Source organism: Canis lupus, chromosome 11 (genome assembly GCF_048164855.1).
Source record: "Canis lupus baileyi chromosome 11, mCanLup2.hap1, whole genome shotgun sequence".
NCBI classification, from domain to species: Eukaryota; Metazoa; Chordata; class Mammalia; order Carnivora; family Canidae; genus Canis; species Canis lupus.
In genome coordinates, this window is record NC_132848.1 from 3,085,258 (window position 1) to 3,092,567 (window position 7,310).

At 38.5% G+C, this 7,310-nt stretch overlaps 1 long non-coding RNA gene across 1 annotated transcript; it reads left to right on the forward strand.

The window, feature by feature from the left end:
• The first annotated feature begins 3,602 nt into the window (after window positions 1-3,602).
• On the forward strand, window positions 3,603-5,597 carry LOC140642119 (uncharacterized). The gene is made up of 2 exons (XR_012038670.1): window positions 3,603-5,345; window positions 5,450-5,597. It is a non-coding gene; the product is annotated as an uncharacterized lncRNA (long non-coding RNA).
• Window positions 5,598-7,310: the final 1,713 nt, after the last annotated feature.

Below are 7,310 nucleotides of genomic sequence, written 5' to 3' on the forward strand. Positions count from 1 at the left end.
ATAGGTGAAAGAGATTAATAAGAGTACACTTATCTTAATGAGCACTGAGTAACACATAGATGATTGTTGAATCACTGCATTATATACCTGAAACTAATACAACATTGTATGTTAACTATACTGGAATTAAAAATAAAAAAAATAAAGAAAGCCACAATATAATGGATAGATACACTGTTTATGAGTAGGTCAGAAGACTCAGTATAATTGTTAATTCTCTAAAAAAAAAAAAGAAAAGAAAAGAAAAATGAACAGAGGAAATGAAAATATGAATGACTAATACATATATAAAATATACTCATTTTCACTAGTAACCAGAGAAATGCAAAGTAAAACCACAGAGAGATACAATTCCACATCCACGATACTGCCAAAAATTAAAGTCAGCCAATACCAAGCGGGAAGCTACAGATCAATGGTAGGTTCCACACTCCTGTGCAAGATTAAATTTGTAGGGATCCCTGGGTGGCGCAGCGGTTTGGCGCCTGCCTTTGGCCCGGGGCACGATCCTGGAGACCCTGGATCGAATCCCACGTCGGGCTCCCGGTGCATGGAGCCTGCTTCTCCCTCTGCCTGTGTCTCTGCCTCTCTGTCTCTCTCTGTGTGACTATCATGAATAAATAAATAAAATCTTTAAAAAAAAAAAAAAAGATTAAATTTGTAGAGCCATTTTGGTGAGCAATTTGGGAAATATCTGATAAAGTTGAAATGCAGTTGCCCTATGACTCAACAATTTCACTCCCAGATACAGATCATAAATATCATACATGCACACAAGAAGATCTGTACAACAAACTCCATTATTTTATTGTTTGAATTATGATAAACTAGAAACAACTTATCTGTTGATTTACAGGATAAATGGATAAATTGTAGTATGTTCATACAATGGTTGGATGACTACTTATCATCCATTCATCTATCATCTATCTATCTATCTATCTATCTATCTATCTATCTATCTATCCAACCATCCATCCATCTAACCATCCATCTGATGGTTAACATGAATCCTCATGAGGATTAAGCTACATATATCAATGTAGATAATATTTAAAAACACAATGAGTGACAAAAATAGGTTGCAGAAGATATGAACAGTAGTATGATATCTTTTGTTTAAAGTGTTAGAACTTGCAGAAAGTGCTCTATATTGCTTATGGACATAAATGTATATAGTAGAAGTACTAGCATGTTTACTACCTGATGGTAATTACCTTTGGGGATTGAGGAATTACTTTTGGGGATTGAGGAAGTGTATATTGGAGATGTCAATTGAACTAATGTTATATTTCTTAAGCTAGGTGTTATATAGGTGCAGGCATTAGTTAATATTCTTTTTAAAAAAATATTTATTTATTTATTTATTTATTTATTTATTTATTTATTTGAGATTAAGAGAGCAAGGCAGGGGGGTGAGGGGCAGAGGGAGAGGGAGAGAGATAATCTCAAGCAGACTCCCACTGAGCCTGGGAACCTGATGCAGGGCTTAATCCCAGGTCCCTAAGATCATGACCTGAGCCAAAATCAAGTGTTGGATGTTCAACTAACTGAGCCACTCAGGCACCCCTAATTAATATTCTTTATACTATTTTGTAGGACACAAATTTTAATAACAAAAATAAAATTTAAAGAAATTATAGTCTGTATAATCTCAAATTATAGGAACTGCATCTTTAAACACCTATTACTATACCTCATGTTCAGTAACAGTAAAAAAGTATTTGTTGAATGTAAAAAAAAAACCACATTTTTTTCAATAGGGAGTAATAATTTGAATCTACTTTTCTAGGTTCTCATTTTAGTAGGTATTGTTAAAAATTGTATTGTGGCCAAACACTGTTTCAAAAAAAATATGTTCAAGTAGATCATTTACAGAAACTTCTATTTATACTGTCAGTTGATTTAGTAAAGTGTAGACTGTTTAGAGGGCACCAGCATTACAAAATAGTTTAGTCCTTATAGAGGAAATCAATCAATAAATGTGTCAGTAAAACTTTAGGACCTTTCATCTAGTAGTCATTAAATAAATATTTGTCGAATGATGCAAATACAGGAAATATAAAATTATCTTTTTTTCTGATGCTTTGAGGGGAAGGTTTTCTTGAAGAGTTAGCAATTGTAGGAACAAAAATCAACTTAGATTGCTGACTGGAACTCAAAAGAGTGATAGCTCTCTCTGCACGTTTAGGAGTTTTTCCCCCATGAATTACACTATTTTGTACCGTTGGAAGCCTCTAGACATTCATTTAGATGTGCTGTACAGGATAAATAAAACATTAACCTTCCTGTTAGTGAATTGCTTAAACAAAACCTCTAAATCATCAAGTTTTTATCTACATAGAAAGCTGTGTGTAAGATATATTATCAATTAAAAAATATAGAGTAGCATGTATATTATGAAACCTCTTTAAAAATAAATTTATATATGTACATATACATACATGCATGCATGTGAGGGGCAGGTGTATGTGTGTGTAAGAGAGAAATAATCCCGGTTGTTGGTGTTTGTCTCAGAGGCAGGATGGGGATTGATTGAACCTATATTTTCTTTCTTTTTTTTTTAAGATTTTATTTATTTATTTGACAGAGAGAGAGAGAGAAAACACAAGCAGGGGGAGAAGAGGGAGAAGCAGACTGCCTGCTGTGGGGATCAATCCCAGGACCCTGGGATCATGACCTGAACCGAAGGCAGATGCTTGACCGACTGAGCCCCCAAGCACCCTGGACCTATACTTTCTGCATTGTACATGTTTGTAATGTTTTAATTTTCTATAATTTATGTTGTGTTTATGATAGGAGATATTTATATGTATATTTCTGGCAGGCCAGAAAACCAGTCTATTAATCAGTGTGATGAGGTTCCTGTTCTTAGGGAATAGGGGAAAGAAAGCACTGGGGTGCCTTCAACTAGGGGTAGATGATAGGATGGGAGTTGGGGACAGCATTACGCAAAGCCTCTGTAATAATTTAAGGGCCAAGTTGACATTCTTACCACCTGTATAGTTTCTTATTGCCAGAGGACAAAGCAGGCAACTCTAGATGTTTTCGTACTTTCACTTCCAGTTAAAGGAATGGTTTTCAGAGTTTTCCTTGACGAGGACTTCTCACCTCCGGTCCAGCAGCAACTAACAGTCTCCCAATGAGGGCAGTGCGTCCTTAAGGAAGCCTCAAGTCCTGGCTTAGGGCACTTTGACCCACTGCTTGTGAGAATGTAAATTGCTTCAAGCCTGTTGGGGGCTAGTTTGATTATACATCATTAGAATTTGTAATGTTATGAATACCCTTAAATCCAGCAATTTATTTATTTTTTTAAAAGATTTTATTTATTCATGAGAGACCCAGAGAGAGAGAGAAAGAGAGAGAAAGAGAGAGAGGCAGAGACACAGGCAGAGGGAGAAGCAGGCTCCCCACCAAGCAGGGAACCCGATGTGGGACTCAACCTCAGGACACTAAGATCATGAACCTGAGTCAGGCAGACACATAACCAGTTGAGCCACCCAGGTGCCCCTGCATTTGGCTTTTAAAAAGGAAACACCTGTGGGGCACCTGGGTAGCTGAGTCGGTTACTCGTCTGCCTTTGGCTCAGGTCATGATCTCAGGGTCCTGGGGTTGAGCCCTGCCTTAGGCTCCACCCTCAGTGGGGAGTCTGCTTGAGATTCTTTCTTTCTCTTCTGTCTTCTCTGCCCCTCTCCTCACTATCACTCTAAAAAATAATAATAATAAATTTAAAAAGGTTACACATGTGCATACATATACTCACACAAATAAAGAAAAGTCTAGGGATCCCTGGGTGGCTCAGTGGTTTGGTGCCCGCCTTCCGCCCGGGGCGTGATCCTGGGGTCCCGGGATGGAGTCCCGTGTCAGATTCTCCCTCTGCCTGTGTCTCTGCCTCTCTCTGGGTCTCTCATGAATAAATAAAATCTTAAAAAAAAATAAAGAAAAGTCTAAAAGGATACACATTCGAGTGTTAACATGGGTTCTGTCCAGTGGGATTACGGATTGTTCTTTCTCCATCCTTTGCCTGTCTGCCTTTATTTCTCATTTCCTTCCTTGTTTTATTCCTGTAAGTCATACTTTCTAAATTTTCTACAAAGAGCATTGTAAAAAATTAAAAAGAATCATTGTAAGAGTCTCAGTTCAGGTTGCACCATGTGGATATCCTTATTGCCACTTAACTCTATACTTAAAAATGATTAGAATGGTAAAATTTGTTACGTATGTTTTATCACATAAAAAACAAAATAAAATCTCAGTTTAGGTATCACTTCTAAGAACACTTCCCTGACTCTGTTCTCTTGCCCTTAGTCTGAGGCATGGCTTTTCCTCTGGTTGGAGCACAAAACATCAGAGGAACCGCCATCCCAGCGCTCACCACATTGTGACAAATGTGCAGCGTGATGTGGCTGTCTCTTCCCCGGCCTGTAAAATTCTGAAGACTTCAGTTTCCCCTGGAGTTAGTTGGTACATGTCACATAGAGGTTTGTTGAGGCAGTGAATAGAAAACAGAAGAACACCACCGGTTTAGTTATCCCCCTTACATCTTTTTTTATTTTTTATTTTTATTTTATTTTTATTTTTAATTTTTTTTTTATTTATTTATGATAGGCACACAGTGAGAGAGAGAGAGAGAGAGGCAGAGACACAGGCAAATGGAGAAGCAGGCTCCATGCACCGGGAGCCTGACGTGGGATTCGATCCTGGGTCTCCAGGATCGCGCCCTGGGCCAAAGGCAGGCGCTAAACCGCTGCGCCACCCAGGGATCCCTCCCCCTTACATCTATGGTAAATAAAGATTTGGAATTGGATTATGGTTTTAAGTAATATTCCAAAACCTGTACCTTCATACATGCTATCCCTGCCCTCTGGGAAGACCTGCCCCAGTGACCTCTCCCTCCTAGGGATTCTGGTGACACTTCATCAACACTGTAACTATTCCTGAGCTGTTTTTTACTGTTTTCTCTCCACAGACTTCTCTCTCACAGTGGATTATAACATTCTGGAGAGGTACCAGGTACACAGGGTACTTGGCCCTGGGTCTAGCCAGGTACAAACACGGTAAATATTTGTGGAATGGGTAGATATCAACAATTTTAGAGCACCATTACATCAGTTGAAAAGAATAAACCTTAACATGGCAAAACATATTAAATCTTTGTCTTTGACTTCCAGATAAGCTGTTCATTTTAAACTCTTAGGAAAGAAGGACAAGGACAAGTGCAGAGTGGCGGGTGTGCACATCTTCAATAGAAAACCCAATAGGACGTTTGAAGATTTTGGACAACATTTCCAATGTTGATTGGAAAAAGAAAAAACCCATGCAGTGTATATAATTCCAAATATAGGGTGACTGCATAATCATTGTTGAAACTGGGGCATTTTTGGGAATGAAAGTTGATGCTGAAATACTTAAAATTATATAATTTTGTGTTGGTTTGAAACCCTCACAGGAGCTTCCTGGGTGAAATCTGAAACCACCTCCGTACTCAGAAGGCAGAGAGAGCATCTTCTTTATCCATCATCTACTCTTGGACATTTGGGCTCCTTCCATAATTTAGCCGTTGTAAATAATGCTGCAATAAACATAGGGTGCATATATCTTTTTGAATTCGTGTTTTTGTATTCTTTGGGTAAAATACTCTGCAGTGGAATTAGAACAAAGTATTTACTTTTTTAAATTTTTATTTATTTATTCATGAAAGAGAGAGAGAGGCAGAGACACAGGCAGAGGGAGCCCGACGTGGGACTCGATCCAGAGTCTCCAGGATCATGCCCTCGACTGAAGGTGGCGCTAAACCGTTGAGCCACAGGGGCTGCCCCAAAATATTTACTTTTAGCATCAGTTTTGCCACAACACATTTGTAGTTCAGCTCCTCTGTATATAAATTAAAACATTTGTGAAAGTTGACAGAACTTTTACTTTGGTTGGTAGAAGATTCCAGCTTGTTTGGAAACCATCATTAATGATTTGTGTGCCACAACCGAGGCCAAGTGCATTTCTCCTCCACAAAATTTTAATTTAGTCAAAACATTGTTCTCATTATGACATTGGACTCTATCAACTTTTGTACTTGTAATTATTACCACCAAAAATAATGACTTTATCTTAACGTTGAACTTTTAAGCTGAATTTACAGTTATATTTACAATGTTGCATGTTTTCATCTTTCATAGTTTTGAATTAACTCCAAAAACTTTACTTTCATTTTATTAGTTTGATAAAAAATCAAAGCATTATTGTAATTTTTTTTATTTTTATTTTTTTAAAATTTTTTAAAATTTATTTATGATAGTCACAGAGAGAGAGAGAGAGAGGCAGAGACACAGGCAGAGGGAGAAGCAGGCTCCATGCACCAGGAGCCCGATGTGGGATTCGATCCTGGGTCTCCAGGATCGCACCCTGGGCCAAAGGCAGGTGCCAAACCGCTGGGCCACCCAGGGATCCCTGCATTATTGTAATTAATTCATCTTCTACTTGAATCACATGATAATACTGACATAAAGTGACATTATTAGCCATTTGTGAAATTCTTCTGCTAATGAGTTGACACATCAACAGCTTTGGCTTCATTTATCACATGTGGACAAGAAAACTTGGAATCAAAATTGTCATTTGTTCGAAATGCAAAGTGATTCTTCACAGAGTGATGTGGGAAGGTGTCATCTGCAATTGCAGGTGTTAAGTCTTTGTCTTTGGGTAGAGTCTTCATAAAATAATGGCTAACTTATTTTTTTTTTTTTAATTTAGGGATGCCTGAGTGGCTCAGTGGTTGAGCATCTGTCTTTGGCTCAGACCCTGTGATCGAGTCTGGCATCGGGCTCACAGAGGGGAGCTTGCTTCTGCCTCTGCCTATGTCTCTGCCTCTCAAGAGACACACAGAGAGAAACAGAGACATAGGCAGAGGGAGAAGCAGGCTTCTCGCAGGGAGCCCAATGCCAGACTCGATCTCAGGAGCCCAGAACCATGCCCTGAGCTGAAGCTGGACGCTCAACTACTGAGCCACCCAGGCATCCCTATAAATAAACTCTTAAAAAAAATAAAGATTAAAAAGATTTTCTTTTTAAGTAATCTCTACACCCAACATGGGATTCAAACTCACAACCCCAAGATCAAGAGTCTCATACTCTACTGCCTGAGCCAGCCAGGCACCCCTCCAGGTGCTATATTTAAAGAGGAAGAATTAGTAGTCAAAAACCAAATGCCCACCACATCCATTATGTTTTTTCATCTGGCTTACTATGGTCTTCTCCATCACAGTTTTATCATCAGTCTAGGTGTCTTCTGTATCCATGATGATGATATAATATCCT